The following is a 20,977-nucleotide window of genomic DNA, read 5'->3' on the forward strand; positions in this document are numbered from 1 at the left end:
CATCACTCAGCCAAGATGGATGCTAGCGAGAGGGATTCTGGGAAGTGGACAGACACGCAGTGTCTCCTTTCCACCTTTCCCGAACTCTTCCAGTTGGTGGTGGCTTATTAGTTCCGTATTCCTTATCAGGATCTCCTGTCATAAAACAACTCATGCAAATGGTTACTATGGTGCCCGGCCAGGGTGGGCGGTTTCAATCAGTGTGCTTCCCCTAACACTTGGAAGGAAAGTTATGACCAATCTAGACAGCATATTCAAAAGCAGAGACATTACTTTGCCAACTAAGGTCCGTCTAGTCAAGGCTATGGTTTTTCCAGTGGTCATGTATGGATGTGAGAATTGGACTGTGAAGAAAGCTGAGCACCGAAGAATTGATGCTTTTGAACTGTGGTGTTGGAGAAGACTCTTGAGAGTCCCTTGGACTGCAAGGAGATCAAACCAGTCCATCCTAAAGGAGATCAGTCCTGGGTGTTCTTTGGAAGGACTGATGCTAAAGCTGAAACTCCAATACTTTGGCCACCTCATGCAAAGAGTTGACTCATTGGAAAAGACTTTGATGCTGGGAGGGATTGGGGACAGGAGAAGAAGGGGACGACAGAGGATGAGATGGCTGGATGGCATCACTGACTTGATGGACATGAGTCTGAGTGAACTCCGGGAGTTGGTGATGGACAGGGAGGCCTGGCGTGCTGCGATTCACGGGGTGGCAAAGAGTTGTACATGACTGAGCAACTGAACTGAACTGAAACTGAAGTATTTTACACACAGACAAACACACACACACATAAGTACCTGTGTTCACCTTTCCCAAGTCAGTCCCACCTGGCTCCTTCTTAGGAGGAAAGAGGTATGTGAAAGGTTCCACGTCCCCCTATGGAGACAGGTTCCTCTGCATCAGCTTCCTTGGCATTTCTTCCATCCTTTCAGACCTGCAGGATGCCTGGGCTCCTGGGTGTATAAGGTTCATAAGAATGAAGTGAAACTTGTCTCCTGTGTCTCTGTGAGGTGGCACAGCTCTGTAAACATTCTGAAGGTCAGTAGACATACACACTATTTCACAGGGTTATTTAATGGATTGAATTCACTATTGTCTGCAACTAAATGTTGCCTTAAACTCACAACAACATATGGAAAACTTTGCAGACACTCACTTTTATCCTTTTATATGGACCAGTGTGCCCTTCTAAATCCTATGGTCCTCTGATCCTGTCAATCCAGACACTGGACAGTCCAGCCACCAGAGATTTCCTGGAGGCTTCTGGGTGTACTGTGGCTTTTAAGTACTGTTCAAGTGCAATGTTTCTATCTACAAAATCCTTTTCACCCCTTGAAAATATTTTATCAATGCCAATTCTGTGGGACTGTCCATGAGAAATGTGTATGCAGAGTGTGGCCATAAACTAACACATTTGGCTCAAGAAACACTCAGAAGTTGTGTGATGTGTATCAAAAAGATCCATCCCTTCAAAGTGATCATCTTGGGTTAAAGATTATATATGTATATATTTCAGTTGTCATTTATCAAGATATCTTTAATTATTTCCTTTGAGTATGACCTCAGGAAATTGAGAGTCATGTTAGAATTCCAGCTCCACCTATTAGTAAATAGGGAAAAGTTACATACAGTTCTTGAGCTACAGAAATTCATCCATCAAACAGTATTTCATTCTAAGGATGATGGCAGGAGTGGTACACAGTTACTTAGGTGCTAAAATAAAGACAGAATAAAAGGAAGGAAAGATGGAAAAGGGCTAGAAGAGGAAGAAAAGAATAAAAAATCAGTTCCCTGAGACAAGTGTTTCAGGATCCCTGTGCCTTCCTTGCTGGGAGGGACACACTTTATCTCCTACACCAGGAGAATGAGGCATTCTTTGAGATAGGACAAGTTATCCCTCCTCTAAAATCAAATGATGCATGTTTCCTTATTTAATGAGATGTTTTAGCTGGTAGACACTGACTTCTATAAATCCCTCTTAAAATGTTGTCATTTGCTGCCACTTGTTTCTTCATGAAGGTTAGCAGATAATAAAACAAATGGACAAGTTGCAAATGAATAGTAATGTTACAGTATGAAGATATTATCTTAATTTTTTACTCTGATTTAAAAATATTTTTTGGTTGTTTATATGTTTCATATTTTCTGCTAGCAAGACTTTTTGTTTGAGTGGTGGAATGAAATTTACCCAAATATCAACTTAAAAAGAATGCCCAACATGAGAGTTACAAGTTAAGTTTTATTTGGGGCAAAATGAAGACTGCAGCCTAGGAGACAGCACCTCAGATAGTCCTGGGAAACTGCTCCAAACAGACAGTGGGGAAGGTCAGTATATATGTGATTTTGGTGAAGAGGGGATACATGCAATCAAGTGCATATTTTTCCAGAAGGTTTCTGCTGGTCACAAGGAACAGTTATCACCATGAATAATTTTAGTGCTTTTCTAGATATGGGGAGATACAAGAATTGGGCTCATAAAATCAGCTCCTGAAAATATCTAACTGTCTAAAGACCTGTCCTGCCAGTTTTTCCCTTGAGCACAGAACACCTCATTTCTGCTCTCCATCGTGGACTCTTTCCAAGTGTGTTGAAGGTTAGCAGCTGCAGAAGCACATGGTTTAACCCTTGTACAGGTAGATGGCAAGTACTCATGACAAGTGCCAATTTGTAGTTCACATGAATATCACACAATTTCACAAAAAAGCTTCACTTCCCCTCAAACAAGTTTAACTGCTCTTTCAGAATTCAGAAGCTCAGAAACATGCACATGTGAAGGGTCAGGCAGTCTTGACAGTAGTCCAGGTACATGCACTGTTGGTAGAGATGGAGGAATAGATGTGTTTTGTTTTTGTTTCTTTTTTTTGGGGGGGAGCGGGGTAAAAGCTAGATAGCACATTAAAAAGCAGAGACATTACTTTGCCAACAAAGGTCCATTTAGTCAAAGCTATGGTTTCTCCAGTAGTCAGGTATGGATGTGAGAGTTGGATATCTTAGTGCCGAAGGAAAGCTGATTTAAAATGTATTTTAAAATCAGAGTTAAAAATTAAAAGAAAGAAAGCTGAGTGCCTAAGAATTGATGCTTTTGAACTGTGGTGTTGGAGAAGACTCTTGAGAGTCCCTTGGACTACAAGGAGATCCAACCAGTCCATCCTAAAGGAAATCAGTCCTGATTATTCATTGGAAAGACTGACGATGAAGCTGAAGCTCCAATCCTTGGCCACCTGATGCGAAGAACTGACTTATTTGAAAAGACCCTGATGCTGGGAAAGATTGAAGGCTTGAGAAGAAGGGGATGACAGAGGGTGAGATGGTTGGATGGCATCACCGACTCGATGGACATGAGTTTGAGTAAGCTCCAGGGGTTGGTGATGGACAGGGAGGCCTGGCGTGCTGCAGTCCATGGGATTGCAAAGAGTCAGACACAACTGAGCGACTGAACTGAATTGAACTGAACTGAAAAGTATAAGACTCACGAATATCAGAGAAAGGTATACAAGTGGACAGTAAGAGTAAATCTTTGCCCAGTAACTAAATATTGAGTACTCTTGCCTGGAAAATCCCATGAATGGAAGAGCCTGGTAGGCTGCAGTCCATGGGGTCTCGAAGAGTCGGACACGACTGAGCGACTTCATTTTTCACTTTTACGCATTGGAGAAGGAAATGGCAACCCACTCCAGTGTTCTGGCCTGGAGAATCCCAGGGACGGGGAGCCTGGTGGGCTGCTGTCTATGGGGTCGCACAGAGTCGGACACGACTGGAGCAACTTAGCAGCAGCAGCAGCAGATATTGAGAATTAAATGTGCCATTTTAGTTTAAAAAGAGGAAATTGTTGAATTTCTTTCCTGTTCTAGTACGTGTTAGGAGAAATGTCCAGAGACACCTTCACTCATTTATTCAACAAATATATTTTAAAAGGTACAGGGTAGGTCTAGAAATGAGAGATGTATCAGTGAAGAAAACAAACTAGAAATCTCTATCATCCTGAAACTTCTGATTTAACAAGGGAGACAATTACTATATTGACAAAACAGATAAGTAAATTGTATGCATGGAAAGGTGATAAGTGCTATGCAGAAGTCTGCTAGAATAAGAGACTCTTAGTGGGCTATCATTGTAAAGAGTGATTTACAATTTAAATAGATGGGGGGCTGGGGGCAGGGTAGAATCAACCAAGAAAGGAACAGTTAACCAGAATCTGAGGGAGGAAATCATCAGTCAAGCAGGTATTTGCAGGAAAAGCCCTGAAACAAGAATATCCTTGGCATGCCAGGGAACAGAGAAGAGGCTGAGTGTGTTCCCAAAGACAAGGAAAGACAAAGTAGAAAAAATCGCGGGGGCCAGACCTGGGAGTCTTTGCGGGTCAGAGGAAGAGCTGTGGCTTGTACTCTGAAAGAAATGGGAAATCAGAGGAAGTAGTGCACTTTTCTTTCAGAGTACAAGCCACAGCTCTTCCTCTGACCAGCAAAGACTCCCAGGATCTGGACACAGAGTCGACCACAGTTACACTGAATGATATGTGGAGACTCACTGTTAGGGGCAAACACAGAGATCAGTTAGGAGGCTAGTGGAATTCTGCAGGTGAGGATGGTGGCAGCTTGAATAGGATGCTCACAGTGAAGGTATGTCAAGATGTTTGTGTCAAGGTCAAAAGGATTTCCAGATGGAAATGAGGGTTGGGTGAAAATGTGATCTGTATTAAATCTGAAAAGAAATCTTAGATAACTTCTGTTATCAGATTTAATCTTCATGACAACAATGTGATTGCACTCTTTTTATAAATAAGAAATCTAAGGTTGAGAGCACTTAAGAATTTTATCTCAGTCACAAGGCTAGTAAGGGTTATAGCTTAGATATGAATGCACATGTATTTAATTACAAGTTGGTCAAAAGGTGTTATTCAAAATACCATTCGTTCCTTTGTCCATCCAACAAATGTAATATACATTTGTAACATGTAAGTGGCTGGATATTAAAATGAATAGGATTTTTAAAATTTTTTTCCACTTTGGACTTTTTTCTATTGACCACGGAAGTTCAGTTCAGTCGTTCGGTCATGTCCGACTCTTTGTGACTCCATGGACTGTAGCACGCCAGGCTTCCCTGTCCGTCACCAACTCCAGGAGCTTGTTCAAACTGATGTCCATTGAGTCAGTGATGCCATACAACCATCTAATCATCTGTCATCCCCTTCTCCTGAGGCCTACAATCTTTCCCAGCATCAGGGTATTTTCCAATGAGTCAACTCTTCACATCAAGTGGCCAAAGATTGGAGTTTCAGGTTTAGCATCAGCCCTTCATCGCCAAGAAAAAGAAATGCATTAAAAAAGGCAAAATGGTTGTCTGAGGAGGCCTTACAAATAGCTGTGAAAGAAAGAGAAGCTAAAAGCAAAGGAGAAAAGGAAAGATATACCCATTTGAATGCAGAGTTCCAAAGAATAGCAAGGAAAGATGAGAAAGCCTTCCTCAGCTATCAATGCAAAGAAATAAAGGAAAACAATAGAATGGGAAAGATGAGATCTATTCAAGAAAATTAGAGATACAAGGGGAATATTTCATACATAGTTGGGCTCAATAAAGGACCTAACAGAAGCAGAAGATATTAAGAAGAGGTGGCAAGAAAACACAGAAGAACTGTACAAAAAAGATCTTCATGACCCAGATAATCACGATGGTGTGATCACTCACCTAGAGCCAGACATTCTGGAATGTGAAGTGAAGTGGGCCTTAGGAAGCATCACTATGAACAAAGCTAGTGGAAGTGATGGAATTCCAGTTGAGCTACTTCAAATCCTAAAAGATGTTGCTGTGAATGTGCTGCACTCAATATGTCAGCAAATTTGGAAAACTCAATAGTGACCACAGGACTGGAAAATGTCAGTTTTCACTCCAATCCCAAAGAAAGGCAATGCCAAAGAATGCTCAAACTACCACACAGTTGCACTCATCTCACACGCTAGTAAAGTAATGCTCAAAATTCTCCAAGCCAGGCTTCAGCAATACGTGAACCATGAACTTCCAGATGCTCAAGCTGGTTTTAGAAAAGGCAGAGGAACCAGAGATCAAATTGCCACCATCCACTGGATCATTGAAAAAGCAAGAGAGTTCCAGAAAAACATATATTTCTGCTTTATTGACTATGCGAAAGCCTTTGATTGGGTGGATCACAATAAACTGTGGAAAATTCTTCAAGAGGTGAGAATAGCAGACCACCTGACCTGCCTCTTGAGAAACCTATATGCAGGTCAGGAAGCAACAGTTAGAACTAGACATGAAACAACAGATTGGTTCCAAATAGGAAAAGGAGTATGTCAAGGCTGTATATTATCACCCTGCTTATTTAACTTCTATGCAGAATACATCATGAGAAACATTGGGCTGGGAGAAGCACAAACTGGAGTCAAGATTGCCGAGAGAAATATCAATAACCTCAGATATGCAGATGACACCACACTTATGGCAGAAAGTGAAGAACTGAAAAGCCTCTTGATGAAAGTGAAAGAGGAGAGTGAAAAAGTTGGCTTAAAGCTCAACATTCAGAAGACTAAGATCATGGCATCTGGTCCCATCACTTCACGGGAAATAGATGGGGAAACAGTGGAAACAGTGTCAGACTTTATTTTGGGGGGCTCCAAAATCACTGCAGATGGTGATTGCAGCCATGAAATTAAAAGACACTTACTCCCTGGAAGGAAAGTTATGACCAACCTAGAGAGCATATTAAATATCAGAGACATTGCTTTGTCAAGAAAGGTCCATCTGGTCAAGGCTATGGTTTTTCCAGTAGTCATGTATGGATGTGAGTTGGACTATAAAGAAAGCTGAACACAGAAGAATTGATGCCTTTGAACTGTGGTGTTGGAGAAGACTCTTGAGAGTCCCTTGGACTGCAAGGAGATCCAACAAGTCCATCTTAAAGGAGATCAGACCTGGGTGTTTATTGGAAGGACTGATATTGAAGCTGAAACTCCAATATTTTGGACACCCGATGTGAAGAGATGACTCTTTGAAAAGACCCTGATGCTGGGAGGGATTGGGGACAGGAGAAGAAGGGGACGACAGAGGATGAGATAGTTGGATGGTATCACCGACTCAATGGACATTAGTTTGGGTAAACTCTGGGAGTTGGTGATGGACAGGGAGGCCTGGCGTGCTGTGGTCCATGGGATTGCAAAGAGTTGGACACAACGGAACAACTGAACTGAACTGAACTTCCAGTTGATATTCAGGACTATTTCCTTTAGGATTGACTGGTTTGATCTCCTTGCAGTCCAAGGGACTCTCAAGAGTCTTTTCCAACACCACAGTTCAAAAGCATCAATTTTTCATTGCTCATCTTTCTTTATAGTCCAACTCTCAGAACCATGCATGATTGGCACCTAAATCCATCCATCCCTCTAATTCACCCATTTAATCCATTGGTTTAATTAATCAATAACCCATTTGCTCATTTGACAAATATTCATTAATTTCAATAGATATTTTCACATCCTCATCAATGGCTGGGTCCTAAGATATGGAGGCCAAGTCAGGAATAAGGATATGAGTTCCTTATATAGAGGAAATGCCTATGGGGGAAAAATGGGGAGACAGCCAGAGGGCTGGATAAGCTGTCCAAGCACAATGCAAGGTGGACTCTGAGTGAAGGAAAGTTTGGCCAGGCCTTTGGGTAGTCCTAGAGCCAGTACTCTTGCCTGGAAAATGTCATGGACAGAGGAGCCTTGGGGGCTGCAGTCCATGGGGTAGCAAAGAGTTGGACACAACTGAGCGACTTCACTTTCTCTTTTCACTTTCATGCATTGGAGAAGGAAATGGCATCCCACTCCAGTGTTCTTGCCTGGAGAATCTCAGGGATGGGGGATCCTGGTGGGCTGCCATCTATGGGGTCGCACAGAGTCGGACACGACTGAAGAGAGTTAGCAGCAGCCGCAGCAGCAGGGCCAGTGGATTCTGGAATCTCCCAGGATCAAGGGCCTTCAAGTCCCTGACACCCACTTTCTAGCCCAGAGCAGCCTGTGGGTTTTAGAACCTTCAGATGGAGTCGGGGGCCAGTGAGGTTCCCCCAGTCCAGGGGCTAGAAAGAACACTGCCACAGCTGCCAGGGGAGACAGAGGGCCAGAGTGTAACGTTATTCCGCCTTTTTTAAGCATCTGCCACCCCCGGAAGAATCCACACACTCTGAGAAATATCATATCATGTGCCTGTACATTCCTACTTGCAATGAAGAGGGAAAAGCATTACTGTTTAGGAACTGGATGAATAAATTGAGATATTGTTGAGTGGCATGAGTAATCAATATTCATCTTAGAGATGATGTAGCCAGAATCCACTTCATAGTCTGGTTCCACTAAAAGTTGTAACCAAGATTAGTAGGCTTAAAAATAGCAGTAAATTGGAAATTCTTATCCTGAGTAAAATAAAACAATCACTGTGTAATTTTTAGCTCAGTAGTTAGAGGTACCACAAGTTTGATACTGCTATGTAAAGTCAGTACGCCTAACACAGTGCTGAGGACTGTTCTTTAGCCAATAATTTTATCATGTGAGCAGCAGGACCATAAAGGCGCACACAGAAGCCTAGATTTTCTCATGTATTGTAGAATGGTCTTTGTAATGTATTGCAGTTAGAGCATGCTAGAGTAGTCTACTAAGTATAGTGGGGGTCTCAGTAGAAAAATAATGTGTTTTAAATGACAATTCAGTGAATACAGGTGGTGAATACCATGACTATAGACGTGCTTCTGGAACATTTACCAGATGCCAACATGACTTATGGCAACCCACTCCAGGACTATTGCCTGCAAAATCCCTTGGATGGAGGAACCTTGTAGGCTACAGTCCATGGGGTTGGCAAAGAGTCGGACACGACTGAGCGACTTCACTTTCACTTAACATGACTTTTAAATTTGTTCCCATTCATCTAGCTGGGGCACAATTTCGGTCAATAGGAAAAGAAGGTGGCAGCAGCAGGAGAGTGATTAAATAAAGGAATCAAACATTTTCTAAGTCATTTCTAGGTGATGTAATCCAGTCTCCTGCCGAATGGGTGATGTGGGACAGCAATGGCAAACCCACCACTCCAGTTGCGCCTTCTCAGCCCGCCCCGCCCCCAGTCTGCACCCATTAGCTTCCCTGCCCCTGAACTGTGATGTTCTGTCTTACATGTGTGTGCCTGCTAAGTTACTTCAGTCGTATCCAACTCTGTGTGACCCTATGGACTGTAGCCCGCCAGGCTCTTCTGTTCATGGGATTCTCCAGGCAAGAATACTGGAGTGGGTTGCATTGCCCTTCTCCAGGGGTTTTTCCCCACCCAGGGACTGAACCCACCTTACTTACCTCTCCTGCACTGGCAGGCAGGTTCTTCACCACTAGCGCTACCTGGCAAGCCTTTGTCTTAACACAATAACTGCCAAAGAGGAGACCCATCTTTTAAACAGGAGAACGAATAAGGTAGTTGTAATGGACAGTGTTTGCAATAATAGTGATTCTAGGAATACAACGCTTCCTCCCGTATCTCCTAGAGTTAACTGTTTGCATCTTCTTGTGTGTGTATTTTAAAAATTTTATATATTTTAAAAAATTTTATTGGAGTGTAGTTGCTTTACAGTGTTATGCTAGTTTCTGTTGAACAGCAAAGTGATCGGCTATATGCACATGTATATCCCCTCTTTGTTGGATTTCCTTCCCATTGAGGCCACCACTGAGCATTGAGTATCAGTGGAATTCTCTGAGCTGTACAGCACGTTCTCACTAGCTATCTATTTTGTACACAGTAGTGAATACCTGTCAATCCCAACCTCCCAATATATTCTACCCCCGCCCCACCTTGGGGGTCCATACACTCCTTCTCTATGTCTGTGTCTCTGTTTCTGCTTTGTGAATAAGATCATCTGTACAATCTTTCTGCTGCTGCTGCTGGTCAGTTCAGTCTGTCCAACTCTCTGCGACCCCATAGACGGCAGCCCACCAGGATCCCCCGTCCCTGGGATTCTCCAGGCAAGAACACTGGAGTAGGTTGCCATTTCCTTCTCCAATGCATAAAAGTGAAAAGTGAAAGTGAAGTCGCTCAGTCATGTCAGACTCTTCACGACCCCCTGGACTGCAGCCTACCAGGCTCCTTTGTCCATGGGATTTTCCAGGCAAGAGTACTGGAGTGGGTCGCCATTGCCTTCTCCATACAATATTTCTAGATTCCACATGTATGTGTTCAGTAATTGATATTTGTTTTTTCTCTTTCTGACTTATTTCATGTTAGATGTAGGCTAGCCTCTCTCTCATTGGGTCAGATTGAAGTCACATGGCCTTGGCATGAACAAACTGAGTTCTCATCTTCACACATGGAGCCCACACTCACCGGGGGGGGGGGGGGAGCAAGGGTATGCCAGAGCTACATTTGCACACCACAGTTTCCAGGGGCTGTGGACATGTCACAACTAATGGATAGTTCACTCCAGTAATCTGTTAAAAAAAAAAAGTCCTTGATGTTATACAACTGTTTTAATTCATTTAATTCATAAATGAATTACTGTCCATGGTCAACACTAAGTTTTTCAAACTTGGAGAGCATTTCTTGGGAGAATTGATTTAATTAATGAAGAAGGGATAGGTTGCTTGGAGTATTTGAAACAAATATTAATTTGTGAGGATGCATGTGTGCCCATTTGGACTGCCAAAACACTTACTCAGAAAATGAAATTATCATTTATATAATTTCTTAATTCTCAAAAGGAGGGGAGAGAAGATAACAATTACCTGCATGGAAATATCTTATTAGTGCTTTCACCCAGGTCTTACCCATTTCACTTGGAATGCACACTACAGGAACCGCACATACATCCTGCTGCTGCTGCTAAGTCACTTCAGTCGTGTCCGACTGTGCGACCCCACGAGCCCTGAGTAAAGGGGGAGAATTCTGGCATTATTTTTGTTTTCTCAAAAGGGAGGCTGAGATTATGTAAAGCAATTAAACATACTGATTCTAAGTAGATGTCAATTTCTAATAAGTAAATGGAATGTTTCCAAGAAAAGTCTGTTTTGAGAAGATGGAATTCTTTTCTGTGGCCCTGGCTCGTCTTTAAGTGGATGAAATCATAACAGAAATAAGATCACTATTGAATTTAAAAGACGAGCATGTGGCTCAGTGGTCCACAATCTGTCATGCTTTCATGGATGCATGAGATAAGATGAGTTATCACTGTGCACCCTGCATCCCACAGAGGCGGTTAGCAGCCCCCCACAGAGGAAGCACGGAGCAGCATCACTGATGGGGGGCGGGCAGGGGGAACCCTCTACCTCCCACAGACCGGCAGACACGGAACCGGCCAGAGTGCAGCTCCAGCCTCAGGCCCGGCTCTCAAAACACTGGCTTTTCTCTTCTCCCAGAGCATCGTACTGCAGCTGTCAGATGGCTCTACCTGATTTTAAGCCTATTGCCTGTCAATCCAGCACAGCATCCAGGTTTTCGGGCAGCAAAGAGGCTTGCATTTAGCAAAGGATGCTGGTCAGCTGCGGCTTGGTTCTGATTCGCTCCAGAGTAGATGGTTCTTTTTGGCTTTATGTGCTTTAAAGACTCTGGGTCCAGAATACCATCAAAGGATAAGAAATAAAAGAATGGAGGAAGGAGGGGATGGTCTGCAAGGCAGGAAGGAGCCCCGACTAGACACAGACAAGAGGGCCTGGTTCTCTGAGGGTGTGTGGTGTGGCCAAGGCCCCTTAGTTCCTGGGATGCATGGAGCTTAAAGACTTGGCGTTCACATTTAAGATGCAGGGAGATTCTTTCATATGCAGAGAACTCAGCATTGGGTAGCTGCTCTGGCTGGTCTTCCTGATGCTGGGACTGAAGGCCCCTCTCTGGGACCCCCTCATGACAGGTGGAAGGCTTATCAGGACAGTGTGGTCTTGGGGAGCTTTTGCTCAGAGACCCCAACTCCATACTCTCCCAACTCCTGCAGTAGGCCCCCAACTCCATGTCCTTCACTGCCTTTCACCCAGAAACATGGGTTAAGTGTTTCAAGCTCACTCAAACCCCAGTTAGATATACTAAACCTCCACTGCAATGATGAAAACCATGTCTCTGCAGCATTGCTTTATTTAAATAATATTTTGAAAGACACCCTATGGGAACCATTTTTCTCTCCCAAGGACCCATTATTATGTATTAACATGAACTCACCATCTAGTGCAGTGATTTGTTTCAATAGCAAAGTAGAGTTTTAATTATATAATACCATGAAAATTTTACCTTATGAGTAAACTTTATATAGACTGGATGAGCTGGGTCAGGCTAACATGGAAAAGTTCTGCATAGGAAGCATGTGAGGGAGTTTGTTTTTATAAATAAAAGTAATTCTGCTTCTCTTATAAATTAAGTACAGGAAAATAGAAAATACAAAAACATTATTTTGAACTATATAATGCTACAAAACACAGAAGCTACTGTTAAAAGTATATGTCCCATAGGAGAGGGCTTCCCTGATAGTAAAGAATCCGCCTGCAATGCAGGAGACCCCGTTTGATTCCCTGGGTCGGGAAGATCCTCTGGAGAAAGAAAAGGCTACACACTCCAGTATTCTTGGGCTTCCCTTGTGTCTCAGCTGGTAAAGAATCTGCCCGCAAAGCAGAAGACCTGGGTTCGATCCCTGGGTTGGGAAGATCCTCTGGAGAAGGAAAAGGCTACCCACTCTAGTATTCTGGCCTCGAGAATTCCAAGGACTACAATCCATGGGGTCACAAAGAGTCAGACACAACTGAGCGGCTTTCACTTTCCATACAAGAATTTCTTAATTCCATTTATAGTATGCTCTAGTTGTGTGTGTATGTAGCTTACACATACTGTCAAATTGCTGATAAATAAACTAACTAGCTTTACCTCCCACCAGCGTGAATGAATCCATGTTATTACACTGAACTTTTATCGCGTGTGTATGTTATCAATGTGTTCTGCTTTGATAAGCAAACATGTGTTTCTCTGATTTTTAGGGAAGTGAGCATGTGTATTAACCAGTCTTGCTTTTGTGAATCATCTGTTCATACCCTTTGCCCATTTTTTGAGGCCGTATTGATTTTCATATAATGTTTCATAAGCTCTTTATATGTCTATTAATTTTTATCTGCTTTAATTTGATTAATTTAATTTTATTAAAAGTTCATGTTTTTATAAATTCCATTTTTAAATAATCTCATGTTATTTCTATAACACATATATAGCTTCTAAGCCTATATGCTAGAAAGTACTTTTTTAATCTGCTTTAATTTGATTAATTTAATTTTGGCCACCTCATGTGAAGAGTTGACTTATTGGAAAAGACTCTGATGCTGGGAGAGATTGGGGGCAGGAGGCAAAAGGGATGACAGAGGATGAGATGGCTGGATGGCATCACAGACTCGATTGACATGAGTCTGAGTGAACTCCGGGAGTTGGTGATGGACAGGGAGGCCTGGCGTGCTGCAATTCATAGGGTCGAAAAGAGTTGGACACGACTGAGCGACTGAACTGAACTGAATTTTATTAAAAGTTCATGTTTCTATAAAACCCATTTTTAAATAATCTCGTGTTATTTCTATAACACATCTATAGCTTCTAAGCCTATATGCTGGCTGGCTGGCTGGCTAAGTTGCATCAGTTGTGTTTGACTCTGTGTGACCCCATAGACGGCAGGCCACCAGCCTCCTCCGTTCCTGGGATTCTCCAGGCAAGAACACTGGAGTGGGTTGCCATTTCCTTCTCCAATGCATGAAAGTGAAAAGTGAAAGTGAAGTCGCTCAGTAATGTCCTACTCCTAATGACCCCATGGACTGCAGCACACCATACTCCTCCATCCATGGGATTTCCCAGGCAAGAGTACTGGAGTGGAGTGCCATCGCCTTCTCTAGCCTATATGCTAGAAAGTACTTATTATAGTCAGTGTCTTCTGACCCAGCTGGTTGTGAAAATCCCCAGGCAAACCTGCAAAGGACTAACAGTGTGCTTTATGTCAGGTCTAGTCCACTGTATAATGGCTTTTATGACCTCACTGACCTGGCATCTGGGTTTGTGACCCTTGATTGTCTCCCCACATCCAACTATCAACCTGATCTCACCTCTTGTCTTAATACCCTGAACATTCCTAGGTCAGACTTGTCTGGACTTGGGTCAGGCTTTCGTTTTCCTGATCGGTTCCTGTGAAAAGTTATTGAGGGTTAAGATGCCTTTCTTGGACCTGTGACAGGTGTTTTTAGCAAGTTTCAGGGTCATTCCCAGGGAAATAGACACTGCTTGTTGTTTAGTTGCCAGTCATGTCCAACTGTTTGCCACTCAGGGACTGTAACCCACCAAGCTCCTCTGTCCTTGGGATTTCCCAGGCAAGAATACTGGCGTGGGTTGCCATTTCCTCTTCCAGGGGGCACTCCTGACCCAGGGATTGAACCCATGTCTCCTGCTTGGCAGGTGAAGTCTTCACCATTGAGACTCCAGGGAAGCCTTATAAACATGGCGTGCAAATGAAATATTTATTGTTGCATTCTTTTCAGTTCAGTTGTCAAAACACCCTACCTGCCTGCTGATGCATCATCTCGTTGAGTTTCCAGTTAGCACAGCACATGTTCTGAGTTCCACCCACAGTTTATATAATTTACCTTCCAGTAAGTTTCCTGTCTTTCTCCATTGGGTTTTAGTCGTATCACAGCAAACCCACCCACATTGTCCCACGGGTTGCAGTAACTTTTGTTGGTTTCAAATGATCTGCTTTCAGTATTAATGGAATTGTGTGATTGAAAAAAGGCTCTCTTGAGATTCTGCCTTTAACTTCATTCTGAATTTTGTCTTTCAGAGAAAACCAGAATGTTTGGGGGCCTTTCCCCATCAATTCTTACTTTTGGTTTGAAATGAATGTTAATTGGTGCTTGAAGCACTGAGGAGATCCTCATATGATGGAAGGCAAAACTGGAATGGTCCAGTGGTTGGCCATGTAGCCTGGGAAAACCACAATATTTGTTCTGTTTATTTCTTTGTAGAATGCATGTGCTGGGGTGAAAGCACATGGGTGGCGTGGATAGAGTATGGTTGGATCTATGTCTTTTGCTGGTGGAAGCCTCTGTGTCTACAAGGTGTGTCCAAAAGAGGATACGATGTGAAATTTTGGGCTCCTCTTGCAGATTTTCAAAAGTTTTGTAAATTTTTTACATGTTGGTATTCTTAAAAAAAAAATGTTGCATTTGCAGCAAAACAGAACCAAAGCACCTCTATGAGAAATTTGAAATAAATTCAGAATCCGGATACTGTTCTTACTTTGGAAATCCTTGATAAATCCAAAAGATGCTATTGGATTTCATCTGTGTGCATTTCCCAGCCTCCCTGTTGGCGGAAAGGCAGTCTGAAGACTTTAACGTAAATTAACACTATGGAACAGTGAGGGTTGCTTTACATTTTAAATGAAGAAAATGAACATCAATCATATTCCATTGCTTGGCTATCTCATATTTTCTTGCACTTTTGGTGGGAACGTAAATTGATACAGTCACTATGGAGAGCAGAATGGTGATTCCTTAACAAACTAGGAATAGAACTACCATCTGATCCGATAATATTTTGGAATCTTAATAAAGTTTTCTTTTTGGAGGAGTGAGAATTTGAGGTGAACTTTTCCTTGTTTGTTTTTTTTTTTTTTTCTCAATCCCTGCTAATGTCCTTTGTTAAATGTTAAGATAAATAAGCAAAACTTTAGTTGGGAAAAATATCCATGATATTCCTTTCCTAATATTCTGGCCAAAGATATCATTGAGTTATTACACAAGGCAGCAGCGTCCACACTGGTAACAATAGTGTGCAGTAGAAGAGAAGATTGTTTATGCTTGTCAAATATGACCAAATATGATGAGTTCTGATCTGATTTATCATTCATTTACTTAGTTTTTCTTTTATTTAGAAATATAGAAAGCTTAGTATCTTTCTTTAAGTAAGAAGATTTTAAGTTCCTATTAAGAATCTGATGAATACAGTTTTAAGAGGAATTACTTATGAGCAAAGATCTCTCTGTAGATAACTTTAATGTGCTTGAGTAGATTTGTATCATGGAATCTGACATAAATTAATGCAGGGTGTGTGTGTGTGTGTGTGTTTGTGTGTGAAAACCATTTGCTGATGTGTTTCTTTTTTAAGCCACAGTAACATTTTACATCATGACATTACCACTTAGAACTTAATATGTAGCAGGTGATAAAATTCATTGATTGAAATGCTCTACTTTAAGATATTTTTCATTTATGAAGATGTTACCACTTTTAAATTGAGATAGTGGATTTATGTTCTTTGCTTACATATATTTATCTTTTATGTAGACTTGAAATACACCATGTTTAGTTGGAGAAGATATATATTATGTTTTCATTGCATAGGTTTTTGTTTGTTTGCTTTATAGTTTAGTTGCTCTGAACCATTGTCATCAGATAGAAGTGCTTGTGCATTTAGTTCTCTTTTGTGAAATAAGCTCTGTATGCATCATTTAAGAGTTTCCAAGTCAGAATGTGCAACAGCTATAGAAATTCTTGAATAAAATGAGAAAGCCTCAATTTTTCCCATTTTGTCTATGACATTATCAAAGGTTTGGGATGAATCAGTTGGGGAAGAGGATGGTCAGTTTGAATTGGAGCCCAAAAAGTGTGAAATGAGAAACTGGCTGCAAGAATGAGTGATCTATGCAATTTCACTCTTGAGCTTCTTTACCAGGAATCCAAATTATTTCGTGTTATAACTTTTTTAAAGCAGAAAACGTACATCTTTTAGTCAAACATCAAAATTGCTTTTTGAAAGAGAACAATCCTTGAATATTGAATAAGTGGAAATTAGTAGCAAGGTTAGTGATGTTATCCAGAATAATTCTAAGTAGTGATGGAAATTCTACAAATTGTGTGCTAGCCCACACAAAACTTGTAGTCTGGTGAACCACCAATTTTGTTTCAAATGATAACATATCCCTGTATGATACAGAAATCCCACAGCCCAGAGAAATCAGTGGATACACTTTTTAAATATGTTCCTATTTGAAGTAGAAACTCCTGTCACCAAAATATAAATGTTTGAAAGCATGAATTCAAACTGGAAGGTTTCCAAAAAGAGCATATTCATCTTCTTGTCATATTGAAATATGAGAAAGGTAAGATTTAAACATTATTCTTGGGCAGAAGGCTCAGGGGTGTTGTTTGCTTTTTATTTTCATCAGACTCTGTCTTTTAATTGCACATGCGGATAGAATGTAACATGCTCTGCGGTCTTACCCATCTCACACAGCGCACTAAGCAGGGTCTTGTTCTGACACAAGCAAGTACCTCTTGACGCTTCACATTGGGGAGAAGAAAACAGGCTCCAGAGGGCATGTCTGGTGGATGAGGAAGACACTGAATGACCCACATCAAACACATATAATATACGTACAAATAGTGACAAGTGTCAAGAAGACCATCAGCTCAGACCTTGTTATTGATTAGCCAGATGTCAAGAGAAGAGCTGGTCACACACTGAAGAGGTCAAGGACTTAAACTATTAAACTCTAAGGGTGAGTTTTGGTCTCAGTCCACAGCAAAACTGTCATTTTCTCTATTTTCTCATGATCTGTCTTCATACTTGTTTTAGCCACACCTTAGCTATCCTGGAAACACCATTTTCGGGTTCATCTTCTTTCCTGGATTTTGGGGTCAAGGTCCTGGCAGACCTTGCCTTGCTGATTACTAGTAAGAAGTTCAGACCTCATCAGCACGTGGTCTGAGAAAGCTTCAAAGTGCAGACGCCCTGCTCCTCTTCAAATAAATGGGCCCCTCCTCAGTCTTTCATAGACCTGCTCTGGGGACAGGCGTGACAATACAAATCCTTAAATCTGTTCACTGTTCCCCCACTGATGGAGCAATGGATTGAGGGGTAGGTCAATCCATTGTTCGGAGGTCTCTCAACAGACCAGAGAAAGTAGCATCTGTTACCTTGATGGAGTCTAAGCTCAGCTCACATACATTTTCCCACTTGGATCTGAAAATACGGTGAGAGTAGAAAGGAGGAAAAAAAAAAAAAAAACAGATACGGTGGTAGGGGGCGGAATTTTTGACTGAAGATTTGGGCCAAGGGCAAGTTTATTATTTGCTCCATTTTAACCAAGGAGTTCCAAACTTTGGCTACACATTGAAAAATCTACAGTACCTGCATTCCACTCCAGACCAACTAAGTCAGAGTATCTATTAAGGCTGCATGCATTCTTCACATGGATAGATGATATCACAATTTGAAATTAAGACTTAGAGACACTCTCCCCGGGGGGACATATCTGAATTAAAAGAACATTGTTAGGATGTGGTGACCTTTACCAAGTTGAGAATGGGGGATTGATAATATTTTGAGAGATTGCATTGGAATGGTTAGCCCAGCCTAGGAAGAATGAACTGGAGACAAGAATGGTAGCCTCCTGATGGATGGTTTCCAGTTGGCTCAGAGGTAAAGAAATTGCCTACCAGTGCAGAAGATGCAAGAGACATGGGTTCAATCCCTGGGTTGGGAAGATGCCCCAGAGAAGGAAATGGCAAGCCACTCCAGTATTCTTGCGTGGGAAATCCCATAGACAGAGGGGCCTGGCAGGCTACAGTTCCTGGGGTCGCAAAAGAGTAGCACACAGCTTACTGTTTACAAACAGTAAATAGTGAAGCGGAAGCAGAGAAAAATTTTGTGGAGCTCCTTTTTAATGCACTAAAACTTGAAGATGTGAACATTAGAAGAGAGGAGTATGGAGGGGAGAACTCTAAGTTGACTGCATATTTCCTCTAGAGGACCTGGAGTATCGTTTATGCCATCCTTCAAGATGAAGCCCTCTGTCTCTTGTTCACTAAAGGCAAGACATGGAAATGGGTTCGGTTAGACATAAAATGTACATAGGATACAGACTGGGACACAGATTTAGAAATTAGGAGATATATACAGTCATTATCTTTGTGAAAAAATGATAATTAAAGCTCTAGAAGACGCTCAGTCCAGTCCAGTCACTCAGTCGTGTCTGACTCTTTGCCACCCCATGAATCACAGCACGCCAGGCCTCCCTATCCATCACAGACTCCCGGAGTTCACTCAAACGTCCATCAAGTAAGTGATGCCAACCAGCCATCTCATCCTCTGTTGTCCCCTTCTCCTCCTATTCCCAATCCCTCCCAGCCTCAGGGTCTTTTCCAATGAGTCAACCCTTCTCATGCGGTGACCAAAGTATTGGAGTTTCAGCTTTAGCATCAGTCCTTCCAAAGAACACCCAGAACTGATCTCCTTCAGAATGGACTGGTTGGATCTCCTTGCAGTCCAAGGGACTCTCAAGAGTCTTCAACACCACAGTTCAAAAGCATCAATTCTTCAGCACTCAGCTTTCTTCACAGTCCAACTCTCACATCCATACATGACCACTGGAAAAACCATAGCCTTGACTAGACAGACCCTTGTTGGCAAAGTAATATTTCTGCTTTTTAATATGCTCTCTAGGTTGGTCATAACTTTTCTTCCAAGGAGTAAGAGTCTTTTAATTTCATGGCTGCAGTTACCATCTGCAGTGATTTTGGAGCCCCCAAAAATAAAGTCTGACACTGTTTCCCCATCTATTTGCCACGAAGTGATGGGACCAGATGCCATGATCTTCATTTTCTGAATGTTGAGCTTTAAGCCAACTTTTTCACTCTCCTCTTTCACTTCCATCAAGAGGCTTTTTAATTCCTCTTCACTTTCTGCCATAAGGGTGGTGTCATCTGCATATCTGAGGTTATTCTTGAAGATGCTAGAATCAGTTAATTTCCACATAAAGATGGAAGAATAAAGACTCTATGGTTACGATGCAAGGGAACACCAATATTTAAGTGATGGACAGAGGCAGAGAATTAAAATAGAACCTTATATGGCTAATATATTGGGTTACTGAGATCTTGTAATTTAAGCACTCAGAAAAAAATGATTCAATCCCATAAGAAAAAAAGAAGGGAAAGGTTTTGATTTTAAAATGACTTCATGGCTAACTCAAAATTGTACTGGCTTACTTTCTTTGTGTTCACATATGTGGATGACCAGAGAGAGAACTCCCAATGTGACTGCACTTTTCTTCTCCATGAGTAATCAAATCTCCACAGTGATTAAACATCCTCATGACATATGTGTTTCTCTGAGCTTTAGCGTAAAGAACATAAGCTGATTTATAAAACCTCCTCGCAACCACAACCCAGAACCAACTGTTAGTAACACTGGAGTGAAAGCCAGAATATAAGCATTCTCAAAACCAGATCTCTCCCCAGTGAAGTCTGAAATTCTCCAGGAGCCCAGGACTTGACGGCATGCTGGGGCAAGGACGAGGGGTGGTGTGGGAGGTCCCCAATGATGAGCTGTTTCTTTGATGGTTTATTGTAAAAATTGAGGGCAGTAAACAGCTCTCTGTGACAGTTTCTCCAAACTGGTTAGTTATCGGAGACTCCTATCTTTACAAGAATGATCTTTGAAAATATATTTTAATTATCGATTAAAACTCTTACAACATTCACTCATTCACTGAATAAATATTCTAACATTCCTTGCATGTACCTGAGCAGCACAGGGTTCCAAGCAGTTGTTTGTCTTTCCTCTAAGACTTTACTCCTCCATGGCTTTCACTTAGATATTTCATCCTGCTGCACAGTTTGTAGAAGAAACCCACTTCCTGACTCAGTTATTCACGTTGAGAGCATCAGGCTCCCAAGTGATTTGAAGGGTTTGCAGCAAAGCTATGGCTAAAGGCAGAGGACAGTTTTACATGGCTGGTCCGTGGCAGTCACAAGGAGGTCTCCGTCCTCTGATGCCCCATGAAGGCCAAGGTATGTGGATAGCACTGAGTTTCCTCAGACGGGTCCCAGTTTCTCTGGACTAGCAGAGCAGCAGAGACACCACACTTCTCTGATGTATGCACCAAGATGGTACAATTTTTTTCTTTTAGTATTGAATCAGAGAGGTATTTGGTGAGTTCTCTTGTTGCCCCAT

The sequence above is a fragment of the Oryx dammah genome, unplaced genomic scaffold, assembly GCF_014754425.2.
Source record: "Oryx dammah isolate SB20612 unplaced genomic scaffold, SCBI_Odam_1.1 HiC_scaffold_25, whole genome shotgun sequence".
Lineage (NCBI taxonomy): Eukaryota > Metazoa > Chordata > Mammalia > Artiodactyla > Bovidae > Oryx > Oryx dammah.